This window comes from Protopterus annectens, chromosome 1.part2 (genome assembly GCF_019279795.1).
Source record: "Protopterus annectens isolate FY-2018-M chromosome 1.part2, PAN1.0, whole genome shotgun sequence".
In the NCBI taxonomy this organism is placed as follows: Eukaryota; Metazoa; Chordata; order Ceratodontiformes; family Protopteridae; genus Protopterus; species Protopterus annectens.
In genome coordinates, this window is record NC_056727.1 from 83,732,109 (window position 1) to 83,748,592 (window position 16,484).

Genomic DNA, 16,484 nt, shown 5'->3' on the forward strand with positions numbered 1-16,484 from the left:
ACACTGATGTGTTGGGGGTAGGGGACTGTAGCATTGAGAGTCGTGTGTCTGTCTTATGACCCTGCTGTTTGGCAATTCCCTTACATACTGCAGTGGGTTTTGCTTCCTTGTGGCCTACTGCATATTATGGGGCAGTCACTATTGGACAGAGTACATGTTGTCCCACACAGCTGTTTTTTCTCTGTGAGTAGCCCAGTTGCCCCCTCTATTCCCTTGCATAAATGCAGCAGGTCCATACATATGCTACCATAGTCTAGTACCCCGGACATTTGTTGTAAAGGAGAGTGACTTACCTTGTGCATGCAGCAGTTGAGATACCTGTGTTTCAGGGCTGACTCTGTCTGATGCACGCTTACACAGTCAATATTTGGTAAGGTACAGGTTGTGTGGTGTGGCTGGTATCCTTTTTACTATGTATGCGAGTTGGAGTAATGTGTTAGGCCCTAGGGACCTAGGTTGTCAGTGCAAGTGCTATGCATTGTCTCTTTGCCAAAGCCAGGGCATACTGGGCACACCTATGTCTGCCTACAGGGTTCTGCCTCTGAGTCCCCCTGTGGGTGTGGCTGTGGATATCTTGGCACCGGTGGGGGACTGTGTGTCTCTTCCCTGTGATGATCCTGCTGTAGCTGTTTCCACAGGATCATATTGTGTAGCATGGCACATACTGTGAACATCTGTGCACGTGGCTGGAGAGTACTGCAGGGCTCCACCAGATATATTGAGGAACTGGAACCACGTCTTCAGCAGTCCAAACACATGCTCTGTTATGATCCTAGCTTGTGCGCATGCCTCATTATGGTGTTCTTTGGTAGGTATGTATGCATTTCTGATGACTGTCATCATCCATGGTTGCAATGCGTAGCCAGCACCCCCAGTAGATGGCCGTATGGGATGTCCCCCCTGGTAAACATTTGGTGCAGCTGTGATGCATGCCAGATATGGGTGTCAAGATAACTGCCAGGGCTCCCAGCGCACACATTCATGATGATACCCTGGGCATTGCACATGATCTGGCAGTTGATGGAGTGATACCCCTTGTGGTTGACATAGACTTTACCCTCCTCACCAGTTGGTGCTTTTATGTGTACATGGGTGCTGTCTATGGCACCCCGCACCTCAAGGTAGTGTACTACACAGTAGAAGAGACACATACTGTTGGCCTTCTCCTCACGGGTGCAGGGTAAATAAATGTGCTCACTGGTATGTGTTTGCATGGCAGCCAGGAACTGGCGGAGTACCCTTGATGCTGATGTCTGTCACATCCCAGTTGGTCTTTGAAAAGTACTTGTAGCTAGTATTCTAAGAGCTACATATACCTTTGTTTCCAGTGGGATGGGTTCCCCTATGTTGGCTCTGGGTCTATGTTGAGGTCGGCAGAGCTCAGTGAGTTCTTGAAATATATCCCTGTCCACCCTGTAGCGCTCTACAACCTCCAGCTCATGTAGCTCCTGGAAGGTTACCCTAGGCTTGAACACTCTTCTCCTTCTCAATCTGGACCTATTGTCAGCAGCACTGGCCTCAGCATCTAGCACATACAGATGTAGCAGAGCAGCAGCAGCCCCTAGCATTCTGTCAGTTAAAATTCCCAAGTCTGTACTCCAATGGTGTAGAGTATGGGGGAAAATCAGATTGTAGGGTGTATGCATACATTATAGTGCTCTGCTGCAGATGCAGCCTGTGTGATTGGCTACCTATGATGCATTCCACCTGCCATCATTGAGGGGTTTGAATGGCCCATTGAAAGTGGAAGAGGGGTTATCGCTTATTTATACATGATTGGCTTTCACATGCAATTACCTTTTGTTTTGTTTTTTTTATTATTAACTGCCTTCCCTGCTAAGCACAGCAGTGCTGTGCACAAACTATGCCGCTTGTATAAACACTACTCAGCAGTCAGTAGACACAACCCCATGCATGAGCAGTGCACCATGCAAACATGCTCAAACAAGCTAAAACACACATGCTCAAACAAGCTAAAACATACACCCCAAAGCTAAGCAAAGCTTAGATGCACTGGACATACCCTCCTGCTTAGCTGAGAGGCGCACCACGCAAGCGGATGATGTTGAGCTGCAGTGTGCTTAAACATATAGTGACACACCCCTTTTTGATGTCAGCTGCCTCTCCTGCAGACACCAACACAGTTTTGGGACTGCACAGATTTTTATCTGTGTGCATGGTAAACCATTTTTCCTATTCAGTAATCCCAGCTTAATTGCATACACATCCGTGCACAAATCATGAATACTTCACTATTCCAAGGCCTGGCTCCTTAGCAACCACAGATATCTACCATTGTACACACTCCATACAAGGCACTATAATGCATTACTGTCACATATTTATTATTTTCTGTTTTTATACATTTTAATATATTTTTTTTGTATAACAGCATGTTTTCACACTGCAGCTCGGAGCACAAACATCATGTAGGTATTAAAAACCTATATTATTCTGAATAACATTTTGGACACGTAGGGCATTGTTTTGCACATATCTGTGCCTACTATGCAATTTCTGACCTACTAAATGGGTTTTTACAGTGCCTGTTTAATTTGTATTTTTTTGTACAAGGAAATTTTCTTTGTACACTTTGCCACTTTAGACACCAACACGGGGTCTGAAGTACTGCCTATCTGTTTGTGGGATTGCTCCAGCACCCTCATTTACATGAAATTCATGTGCTTATGAGATGATTTGTATGCCACAGACACTTCCATGTTCACGCACTCGTCCACACCCCTCAGCTGCGTTTACTGGATCGCATGGTACTTCCATGTATGCTCTGTGCCACTATGCTTACTTGGAAAAGGCTTTATTGATTTCCCCCCATGCATATTTACACTATCGGTCTTGAATTTTATCCATGTATCTTATTTTGGAAAAGGTTTTATGATGATGCCTTTATGACCTTTAAGGGAATAGCCAAGAGCTTGGGAATTCTATTAAATCAGTTATGTGACAACCTGTTTCATAAAAAGTTGATATTCTCACATGGAGTTTCTAGATGTAACAGATACTTGTGTTGATAACTGTATATCAGCTTCATTATGCAAGAAACAAACAAGAGTGAACAATTGCTTGCATACAAGAAGCACACAATGAAAAAGTATTTAACAAATGAACATGGTCAGCTAGCTAGAGTTAGCAAGGATGCAACAGGTATTTAAAAAAATGGGAATGGCAGCTAGCTACAGTTAGTAGGGATGAAAATCAGAAATTGAAGACAAATGCTGATGTTTTACCTGCACTTTATGTGATTAATGGAAAAAAAAACTTTCTTCATACATGACCATTGTTTAATTTTTAAAACTTAGGATAAAAGGCTTGATGTAACACAAAATGCATATACCCTTATTTTCATAGTCAATAGTGCACGCATGTCTGCACTAATATGGACTTTATCCATCCTGTAAGAAATTAAAAGTACATTTTTGAATACTATTCAACATATAACATGTCAAACGTGATAAAATTGACTACACGTGTAACATTTTGTATTCTATAAAGTCAAAACCAAAAAAAAAAAACAAAACGGTTACAAAACAGATCTCAAAACATTTTTTTTTTATTAAGTATGATGTTTTGATAAATGCATTGTTTTAATATGCTTCTGATGCATCTTAAGTCAAATTTTTAAGTCTTGAGGTAATAAAACTAATTTAAGAGATGATGAAATGATAACCCTGCTGAGACTGTGTGTATGTACTATGCCTGGGTCACTAAACTATGAGAGGGTATATTAGCAGGTCATAATAATACAACTGCTAATTTAAAACCTGCTTTGGAGAAAAATAAATAGAGTTGAATTTATGTTAAATATTTAAAGACTTTTTTAATCGATCTTTTAATATATTTTTTCAGTTAATTGCCATTTGTATTTGAAAAATGCTTGTGTGTGTTGTGATTTTTCCCATAACATCACATGGTTGGTGTACCATGATTTATCTATTAATATCACATAGTGTGTATTTAAACTGTGGTTCATTCTATAAGGTTTTAGCATCTGATGAAGATCTGTTAAATCTGAAAGTTATCCACCTTATTTTTATTTAGTGTTTAAGGGAAATACATATTTTATGTGAATCAGACACCGGTGTATGCATTTTGGATTTTGTTTTCTAAATGCTGGGAGGGCACCGTATACACACGTACATTTCAACGTTCCCCAGTTTCACAGAATGTCCTTGATTGTGCTTCATATTTCTGTCTTCTGTTACACTAAGGATTGCACTCACTAAATAATGACAGATATATGAGTTTCAGGCAACATTCAGAAAATGTGTGGTAAGACAGACTATCTTTAATCAAAATGATACTGTTACCGAAAATCTTATTCATTGGCCAAGTTCTAATAATTCTCCCACCTGCCAAAATTACACAGAAAATTAATAACCTATTACTTAACTTCCTTTGGTATCCCAAAAATCAAGAATTTCTCTTCAGTGGCACACCACAACCTGGAATGAAAGCAGTATAGAGTTTCCAGATGTTGATTTTTATTTAAACTCCACATTTATTAACATAGTGTTGCTTTGGAATAATACTTCTTATACATCATACTGGAAATCAGTACATGAAACCTTACTTCTTAACAGTAATAGGACATTGCATGAACCATATAGTCAAATACATACAAACATCTTTATATGGATTTTAAAAATATACATTCAAAGTGAACGGTCAAAATGTGTTCTCACACCTCTTATAAACCAAATATTGCTGCTGTTTAAAAAGCTTATGTTTTCTAATCAGTTAAGAATGTATTAATAATTATGTTTCCTATTGCTTACACAAATGAATGTTTGATATCTTTTAATACTCAGAAAATGTTAGAATTTCAGAAGGGTGACCTATTATACTGGAATCAATTTCTCTTAGCTAATAAAATAAGTTCTGCAGACTACTTGATCAGCAGATATAGTTTGCAAAATTGCAATTGGCTGGACATCCAAACTTGTAAGGATTTTATACATACTAAGCTTGTACCCTCATTAGAAGTATACAATAAGAGTAACTTAAAATTGTGGATTTTATCTCAACAATTATTAATAGTTCACCCAAGAATACTTCATACATATCTGCTATTTATAAAATTCTCAGAAATGATTTTAGCAAAACAGATGTTTCTTTTTGGAATTATTCAAATTAAGTTAATAGGTAAGTATTCTCAGAAAAAGATAAAACACCTTGTTTACAGTCGGTGAAGGAATCTGCATCTTCCCTGTTCTGGCATGTATACACATGTACATTTTATATAGATGTTTTTTCACTCCACATAGACTAGCAATAATGTACAAGGAAGATGAAATAAATTGCTGGAGATGTGGACACCCCAATACTGATTGAATACATACGGTTAATTGCAACATAATTTTCCTATTTTGGTTAGATGTTAAAAATCTTTGTAAAACTCTTTGGAATGGCAACTGTACAATTGCTGACTCCCTTATCCTTTTCAATGTTTCTGTTCCTGAAGTAATTTCTAAAAAACATTTTTACTATCCTCTCTATAGCAAGGAAAATTGCTACTAAAAATTGGAAATCCTAATCTACTGTTGTCTTTAAAGTTGAGTTTATTCATCTTGTGAAATACATTTGTAAGAATGAGATTGCTACTATAAAAGCAAGGACTAACAACACAACTCGTCATTTAATTGCTTGAACAAAATTGTTTAATCTGTTAGAAAAATATTAAATGTTCTCCTATGTATATTGCTTTTTTAGTTGTTATGGACATTACATATAGTTTATTTGTTCTTCTTGTTACTATACTGTTAAGTTATTGTGTTATCAAATTAATAAAAATATTTTGGGAAAAAAAGAAAATGTGTGGTAATAAAAAAACAGTTCTTCTATTATTTGTCTAAGTACATAAAAACAATATTTAACATCTGTCCCTGACTGTAATCCTTTTCCATTCATTTTATGGCTTTGCCCCCGATTGTTGACATAACAGCATATACTGCCTACATAACTGATTCATTCATGTTTATGTAATTCATATTTATTACAGTGATCCAGAGTGAGATTTGGGGTTACTATGAATGACAGCAGCAACTGAAAATACATTATATGGCAATGTCTTCCGCTGTCTTTGAGATCACACATCAGTGGTGAATAAACAAAGGAGTGGGATGAAGTAATCTGTATGCAAAGCCAAAGGCAAAGGCAATGACATGATGTTATGGGTGGGAAAGTCCAGCATTATGGCAACCAAAATTTGGAATTCATAACTGCGATCAGTCTTTTACCTTCCTTATCTGCTATCTGCTGAAGAAAGTGGAGTACAATAATGGTAATGGCAGCATGAATTAAACAGGAAGTATTTTTAGGGGTGGCAGGCAGGTTGTATGTGTAAGCAAATTAACTTATTGTGGGTGGGAGAAATCCATATGAGTATGGTAGCAGAAAGCTGGAATATGTTACTGTGACCATGCTTTCATCTTCATCAGAAGCTAACATCAGTGGTGTCTAGAAGATGGCTATCATTTGGGGGGATGCAGATTGAAAGCACAGGAAATTTCTATTAACCCTATTGAATGATTATTGGTATGGCATGTCATGGGGAAGAGGAGGAGGTAGTATATTTTTATGAACATCAAGTTGAAATACATTCATTTATACTTTTACATTCACAATCAAACAATAAAATTCCACACAAGCAGTGGCTAACTTGTTTCAGTGGGAGAGGTAGGTAGGTTATGTATAAAAGAAACTGACCATCTAGTCAGCTTTTCACTGGCAAATATTGTGTTGTGTGTGTGTTGTGTGTGTGTGTGTGTGTGTGTGTGTGTGTGTGTGTGTGTGTGTGTGTGTGTGTGTGTGTGCGCGCGCATGTGTCTGTGTGCGTGTCTGTGTGTGTGCCTGCGCAGAGGCAATGGAATGTGTGTGAATAAACATATGTTATGTCACCTTTTCACAGTCAAAGTAGGTGTAGCTCATCAGAATAGTATATTTGACTGTGGCACACTATGGGTGCAAATGGCTGAAACTAATTTCTGTCAATTTTTACAAGCATAGTGAAGGTATAACTCATGTTTTATCTTTTTCAAAATGTATACTTACCAATACAGTCTCAACTCATCCTTATTGTACATGTTGTTAGATTTATTTCACAAAAACATGAATATTTCTTTGATATTGCACTTGAAAATGTGTACCACATAAATATAAACATAAATTTCCATAGATTGAAATTCTGCATTAAATACAGTTTCCTCTGAGAAGAGAGTGTTAACTGACTTATTACACAGCAAGTGAACAGGAATAAGCATGTACTAATCTGTCATTGCATCAGAACAAAAATTCATTTACATTTCTGGAAAGAAAAGCTCTGTTAGTTGATATGCCATAGTACTAGTTCTGTTTCTGTTTGCCTGGCAGGTTGAACATTTGATATTTCTTCTCTCTAAGTAGAACAGAAGGTGCTGCTCTTTTGTTCTCCTTCTCATTCCTATTACCAGTTGAAAACAGAAGTCTTGTGGTTGACGGGTGTGTTTCTTTATTCAAGAAGTGCTACATAGTGGTCCTGCTTTGAATACATCAACACAGTTTCTCATTGATGTTTTCTGCTGTTGTAATAAATCTTTCAGCTCTTCCACATTTGCTTGAGGACATTAAAGTTTTAATAGGATAAAATTCCCTCTGTTGTGAAGAAGCCTGAATTTCTTGTCTAACAAACTGCAGACCAGTATCTGAAATGATACTATTAGTGATATCATGTCAAGGAAAAAAATTAAGGCAATCAGTGTTAAAGTATGTTTCAGCTTGATTAACCCAAGGTAGTTAGAATGCTAATTAGAACATGTCATGTTCTGACTGTCCTTGAACTGAAATAAATCTCAAGAAAGTTTAGTTTGTATTCAGCTGGAATTTTGTGAGTTATCACTACATATTTATAGTTTTGTGTGGTGCATGATTGGGCATTTTTTCCATTGGATCAATCTTTTGGGCATTCCTGGTATTATAACTTCCTTGGATATGGATGCCATGCACTCACCTATAAGCTGAGTGACATAGAATCATTTTCTTACTTCCTTGGCTATTTGTTGGTCAAGACCAGATTACTGTCTATCTATGTTCCCAGATCCTTAACTACTGAGTCAACTCCTAGGAGGCACTTATCAATGGAGTAATTGACCTGGGTTGCCTTTTTCCCCAAAGACGCTATAATGCAGTTCTTGCTATTGAGTTTTAATCTGTGGCTTTGGCACCAGTCATTTGTGTGTGTTAGACCCACTAGCAGGATGCAAACTTGGAGAGCCAGAGGCCCTTGGCATTAGCCTTGACCTCTGAGAAGTAGATGCCAAACAGGAGTGGGCCCAGCACTGAGCTCTGAGGTATCTGACTGGATGTAGGTGGTCACACTGATTCTGCCTTTTTGGGTTCTATCTGTGAGCCAGATAGCAATCCAGAAAGTTATGCAGGGATTTATGTCTACTTCAGTGAGGTTATCAACAATGCCTAAGTGGGGTATTGTATCAAACGCCTTGGTCACATCCAGATAGGCAGTATGCACCATTTCTCCCTCATCCTTTACCTTGCTAACCCTCTCAAAGAAGTCTACAAGGTTAAGTAGGCATGACCTTCCCTTGACAAAGCTAAACCGGGTTGTTTCCAGTGTCTGTAGGTTGTTAATGTCTTTCTTGATCATTTCCATGATAATTTGTTCCATGGCTGTGCATATTAGACCAGTCAGACTGATGGGTCTGTAATTTCTGGGGTTGGTTGATGCTCAACCCTTATGGAGAGGGATACGCATTGCAGTCCATCATTTGTGTGGTACTTAGCCTGCTTTAAGGCTGCAGTTGAAAAAATGACTCATCATCCTGAGAGGTCAAGTTCAAGCTATTTAGGAGGCAATCAGGGATATTGTCTGGATCCATTGGGGCGGTGATTTTACCCTAAGCAAGTGCCACTATCACCTGCTCCATGTTTATAGTTGGGGGTGTTATGCTAGAAGGTATTTCTTGGGGGGAGGTAGGGGGAAAATAGGAGGTGAAGTTAGAACTGAATTTTTCAGCCTGCAGATTCGCTATGCCACTCTGCTTAATGAAGATGCTACCAACTTCCACCAGATCAGCACACTGCTGTGTGTTACCTTTAAGGTTCTGGACATGGCTGTAGAAGACCTTTGCATTGCCTTTAGCCTAAGATGCTATCTTGATCTTGTGATTGGTCGTTTCATGTAATTAGTCCTCTTACTTTCCTGCTTAATTTAATTAGTGAGCTCTTGCCATTATGAAAGTTTTTTTTCTGATTTTAGCCATGCATTTGTTTTCCTTTGGTTATATACTCAGTAAATGTTACAATTCCACCAGTAGTGTTTGTTTTGGGCTTACTTCTGGTAGATACAGCAATCTCTGTGCTAACATTTAGATGGTTGCACTGAGGAAATAGCCTATATCTGTACATTATCCACAGGTTCTACAGTCACAGACACCTTATTATTACTATGATGCATATTACATTCTGGTAAATAGAAAACATACCAAAGTGCCTAATTATTACAGCCAAAAATGGACTGCATGAACCCCATCTTAACCTCTTCAGCATTATCCTTTCCATAGTTTGAATTACTGAAGTCAACATAATAACACCCACTATAATGCAAAAATATAAAAGTGGCCAATTCTTTTTCCCTAGTAACTCCAGACCCAATAGTCTCACTACAATACTGTGTAAAGTAATGACATACATTGTTTTTGATGTCATCAGTTTAAATATTGAAAAACGAATCCTCACCAATCGGGCTTCATCAAAGGCAGGTCTTGTATTGTTAACATCATTACCTTTTTTGAAAACATTACTGAAACAGTATATATTGGTTATATAGTTCATACAGTTTATCTCAGCCTGTCCAAAGCATTTCACATTATTCCCAGGCAGGCATTTTTTACATACCTGTAAACATTAATATCAATCCATAGGTTGCTCTTTGGATAGTGAACTGGCAAACTGACAAAACCCATTAAGTTAAAGATGTAGATGCCACTTCTAAAGCAAACAAAAAAATGTTATCAGTGATATCCCACATAGCTTGATGTTGAGGTCCCTTCCATTTTACATTTATTTTTAAGACCATGTAATCAAAAAACATAGCCTATGGTTATATAAATTTATAGATGTCTGCATACTGGGTCTTAATATTTCTTTACCTGCTGATATGAAATTGCTCCTATACAGGTAAGACCACACCAATTACTGTCCTCATATTAAATACAGAAGAATGTAGTATATTTAACTTTGGTGAATAAAAGTTCCACACCAAGCTATGTAGATGACATACCCTTGCAAACTGACACATTCATCAGGGTTCATGGCATTTATGTGGATAACTCTTTATCTATTGCCCTTGTGTTTCAACAGTTGCTAGGAAACATGCCTATTTCTTCCAGCTAATTTCTAAGGGCTTCTTGTCAGATCCATATACATCTTACATTTACATGTACTCATCTCTCATTAGATGTGTCTCTGTGGCAACTTTGGTTTAGTCTTTTATGCCATGAAAACCCTACGCTCTTGGATCTCATACATGTTTGAAAAACAAATCTTTCCTCAAATACCCACATAATGGACTTACATCTGTATCAGAAATTAATAAGACATATTGGCATGACAGATTCATTTCTCAGCGCATTCCCGTTATCTGGAATAGACTTCTAATATACTTCAAAGTAGCACCCTTTTTACTTTTAAAGGAAATGTTGACAATTGAATAGATAAATACATTTTTTTCCTGAGTTTATTCTCTGTTGTCTCAAGAAAGCGGGAGGCAGTGCTTGAATAAGTTATTGTCTAGACTGAAATAGTTTGCGGATAATTGCCTAGTATTTTTCTTCCAACCTAAGAACCTATGCATAATGGCAAGCCCCCTGAACCCTACTACACTCATCTGTCTAAATACATTGACTTTGAGATTGCATAAGCTTAGTCATGCAGAGAAACATCCTTATCCCAGTGGTTCTGCAATCTTGGTCTAAACACTGACATTTCTTTCCTTTAATTTGTCTTCAATTGAAGATGACTGAAGAACTCTATGTCAACTGCTTTGATCAAAATATGATATTTGCACTTACATTCTCATTACGCTAATTGTCAGTTACAGTGCTTCGAATTTGAGCAGGAGCCTAATTCACTTTGTTTTCATTATTAATAACTTAGACATATTGTGTTAGCAGACTACAGCAGTGTGATTACATTCTATTATTATTGTTCAGAGAAACTGATACATATAAGTTTAAATGTTTTGATAAAATTCCAATCAAGCCAAGCTAGAGTTTTCACTGTGTGATGCCTTAAACCTCCAGTAATAGAGACTCATGGGATATATGCAAATAACCCTTAAGGAGATCAAGTGTTTCAGCTATATGGCTTCTGAATAGCCATGGCTTTTTACTTTTTCTGTTTAAGTCGTTGTGGCTATATTCAGGCCGAATAGACGGAAACCACCTGAGTACACCTGGACCAAAAGTGGATGCTGTCCAGCATTGCAATTTGACATGACTTGTTTGCAAATATAATACCAGTACATAATCTGACATTCATGCAACTACAAATTATAGCTGATACTTCATAGATGGCAATTGTGTTGATACATCCTTTTTTTAAAGCCACTGTGAACATCTTATAGTATCATGATATTTATAGATTTGTTTTACAAATATTTGGTGATTGGACATAAACTTGTTTTTTTCAAAACTGTTTTTGCTAAAAATATGTAAAACTTCAATTTCAACATTTAAACATTAAATAAAAGCGATGCCACATTTTTGTCAAACAAAAAACAAGAACAGAAATTCTCTTTTCTTTTCTTGTTTTTCTGTTTGACATAAATCATACCTCTCAACTGTACAAATACTTTGCAGAATATCAGGGTTTTTGCATCATATTTTTCATCCATTCCTTCATACAATTTGTGGTTTTGGGGCAAATCAGTGAAGACTGACATCACTAAATAATAACATGCATTTAAGTTTCAGATTTCATACCCCAAAAAAATCTGTGCAAACTCAAGTCCTGTTATTTTAATTAGATTACTAGTTTGTAAGAGCAAAATTTAAAATCTGTCCTTGTTTTTGAGCCTTTGCCTATCCATTGTTTTTGGTCCTATTAACCGTCTTGAGCCAGGAGATTGAAAGGTATGACAAAAATGTATATAGAATATTTATTCCAGAACTTGTTTAATGATGTTGTAATGCATGAATCAAGTTTATTATTTAGTTAGTTACTTAGTTAGTTATTATAATTCTAAATAGAAGAAATTAATGCAAGTCTTACTAGTACATTTGTTTTAATATATATCAGCTGGTTCCCATGATTTTATAACATGTATAGACTTGTTTCTGAATTTGGAAGTGATTTCCAGGGTTTAATATATATTGTACTGCATTTACAAAGAGCCCACTTTATATTGCTGAAATTAATCCAGCTGATGACATTATTTAGCATGTATGATTTGTTTCTATTTTTAGAAATGTATAGAATAGCAATATTTCAAGTTATGCCAGAGTTTCAAGTACTAGAAGAGTTATTTATTTATGTATTTATTTTCGCTTCTTTATTTATTTTTAAGGAATATCATGTTGATGGATTTACTGCACATCAGCAAGTCAAATGGCAGCAGAAATGTTGAGTCTCAGGATCTAAACCTCTTCTGCAACATCAACAGAATGGTTGGCGGGGGCAGGTATATCTCACAGAGGATACAGCTGCTCTGGAACACACACACACCCACCATCACATAAAACAAAGTTCATCCCTGTCCATTTTCAAGTGCAACTTAGATCTATGGATGGAAAACAGAAAAATTACCAAGGGACTGTCCACTGTGCTACTAATGGACAGAGGCAGCTCCTAAATGTGTTATCCCATGCATGAGTCCTTCATATTATCTGTGGTATGATCCCATTTATTCTCATTAGGGATAATATATATTATCAACCATGGGATAGGTAAGACCAATCTACCAACACCAAATAAGGTTGGTTATTTCCAGCATAAAATGAAAATTGGCTTGGTTTAAAATGGCCCGCGAAGCCAGTTAGCCTAGTACTTGCCTATGAAGCTATGAACCTGTTTGGATGTAGTATAATACCAAACATGCTCAATATCTGTTCATGTAGCCTGCCATGATTTGCATGCTGCAGAAAGATTTGTAAGGAAGCTTTTCAAAGTCTGATGTTTGTTGTCATGCATTATGAATGATCATAAACTGAACATAGTAAATATTTTGAAATGTATTTTTGTATTATTGCAAATGTTGCTCCTTATTAAGCTGTCCAATAAAGTAGTATCATATGATATCCAGTATGAGGAAAAGAAATACCTTACATGGAAACTTATACTTTCAATGAGTATGTATGATTCTGAAAATGTATTTTAGATTAAAACTTGGTATAACTATTATATTTTTCTCTTTATGTTGATGATAGTGGTATGAGGGGATATTAACTCACTTGTTCAAGTTATATTGATCATTGCTAAATAAAAATTAATGAATGAGAAAAATGCTATTATTTCCATATCTAAGTGAAAGTCATTTGAAATGAAATGTCATATGTGTTTCATTTTGCAGGAGGAGAACTTGAGATGTTCTCAATTTAAAACAATATTGAGATTAAACTTATTAATTTGTATGTGGTGTGGAATGTCATACCACAAGCACACATCTTGCATGCCACAGCATTTTCTGAAAAATAAACTTAAAAAATAATAAAATAGAAAAAAATGTAAATGTTTTCTAAACAATAAAAGGTATTAAAACTGTACAAATATCAATCAATCTATCCATCCATCGATTCATCCACGACCCCTTTTTTCTCATTTTTTACAAGGGGCTGGAGTGTCACTTCAACAGTAGCAATCATCTACAGCCACGATTTAAACCACATGGTGGCTGGCTCTGCAGTGGCAGTTCTTCCATACCATACACTGGCACATACACTAACACCTATGGCCAATTTAGAGTGTCCAATCCATCTACTGCATGTCTTTGGAATGTGAGAGTAAACTGGAGCACCAGGAGGAAACAGAAGCAAATACAGGGAGGACATGCAGACTCCAAACAGAAGGCAACCCATCTGAGAATCAAACCAGGGAACCTCCTCTGATGAAGCGGCAATGTTATGAGTAATGAATATTCTTTATAGTGGTAACAGTCAGTCCATTCATAGTCTTTCCATAAATAATGTAATAATGCACAAACCCAGCATTATATTTTTAGCTATGTTGTTGTTGTCTTTCATCTTTTTCCGGTTAGCGGTCGCCACAGCGGAACTCCGGTCCGCTAATGATTGGCAGAAGATTTTCACAAATGTCAAGGTGCCAGCTCAACGTTCAACAAAGGCACGCCCATTTATGCATGTCTTTCAAACTTCCACCCAACCATGGGGAGGACATGCAGCCTCCACACAGAAGGCACTCCCCGCACTCCAGCCGAGAATCGAACGGGAGAACCTCTTGCTGTGAGGCAACAACACTACCGCTGCACCACAGCAGAATAACAACCTTAATTTCACAAATTGTCATATCTTGGAAACTATACAACACAGACATATGATTTTAGAACATTTTTGTTAGCCAGACCTAAACCTTCATATGACAACAAGACATTTCTCTATTAGAGCATGTTTAGTGAGATATTAACAGAACTATTAAATGTATGCTTAACTGTATAATTATCAATATAAATAATACTAGATAATGCTCAAGATGTGCAACATTTAGTGGAAATATCAAAGACAGAGTTTTTCAACAACATGTAATATTTCACCTGATGTCATGCAACCAATCTGTAAGTCACTTGGTTTTGAATAAAAAGTGACAAACAGTGATTCATTTGTCTTCTCAAGACATCCTATATTAACACTCTTGGTTGATGTTGTTTGTCTTTCGGCTTTTTCCCAGTAAGGGGTCACCACAGCGGAACTCCGGTCTGCTAATTATTGGCAGTAGATTTTTACGAAATGCCGAGGTGCCAGCTCGACGCCCAACCATCAACGAAGGAACCCCCATTTACGCACGCATGTCATTCAAATGCTACCCAACCACGAGGAGGACATGCAGACTCCACACAGAAGGCACTCCTAAGCCAAGCCGAGAATCGAACATGAGAACCTCTTGCTGTGAGGTAACAACGCTACTGCCGCACCACCACGGAAACATAGATTAACACTCTTGGTGCCATTTTTAATAACACCACACATGTTCTAATAATGATTATTGTTGCTGACAAGTCACTTAGTTAAAGAATCTGTTAACAGAGATCTCCATTCAGTGCAGAAAGGGAAGATTTCCCTTTACTGCACTGCAGTGCAGACTTGGAGTTGGTATATTTAAAGAGTGGGGGGTGTGGGGGGTGCAGGAGGGCTTGCCCTCCTGCTTACAACCATTAGGTAGGTTTTTTCTGTTTTTTATTTTTATGTCGTTTTCGAAATTTTAAAAGTTTGAACATATGGGCTCATCAATATAGCGTTCAAACTTTTAAATAATATGAATTCAAAGAATCCTTCCCCAAAAAAGGTCCAACCACCATAAGGATCTATGGATGTAAACTGGAATTATAAAAAGGTGCTATAGGCTTGAATGAGTAAAATGAATAGGCAGAAAATATTTGTAAACTCACTGAGATCTATGCATTTAATAGCCATTGAATACTAATGCAACATGGATATTTATGCCTACTAGCTTTTCTTTATCCAGAGAGAGGAATAACTTCTTGGTTGCATTTATATGACAGAGTTATTGTGTGGCAAATTCATAGCCAAAGAACAGCCCAAAATGTCTATAGTGGTGCATTATGGCGGAACGCTGCAAGTGCCGCAAGAGTGCTGCTTACTTACTTTTGTTAGGCATGTTGGATCTCCTAGTGATTACAAATGTGCTTGAAATCCATTAATCATATGTTAGGAGTATGTATCTGATATTTCTGAAACAAGTATTTGTAATGCATGTTTAAAAAGAGACGGCACAGTGGTTGTAATTAGAGTTATGTCGAATGTATAGGCAAACAGCTTACATACGGGAGTAGGTGACCTTGTTACGGAAAGCTGGATGACAGTATTGAATTGTTTGTGCCTCATATTTTTGGCCCATTTTTCATAAAATTGTAGTTTTCGAGCAAATCATTGGCAAGTCATTTAAGATTAAAGGCATACTTCTCAACCTGAAATCATAAAAAAATCTGGACAAAGGCACATGAAAAAGAGGTATAAATCTGCATGCTGATTAACATATTTACATACATAATTATGTAACCCCACCCACTCTGGTGGAATTGTGGGATGCCAACTTTTAAACCCAAATTGAAGAACAGACAAAATATTACACACAAAATAAACAGAATAGTGTTTTATTTAAATTAATATTTGAACTTGTGCAAACTGCAAAACTAAAATACAATTTTCTTTTATAAAAATAAAATAAACTGCTTCAGCCTTCTACAGCCAGAAAATAAATGAGCTGAGTTTAAACAGAGGAAA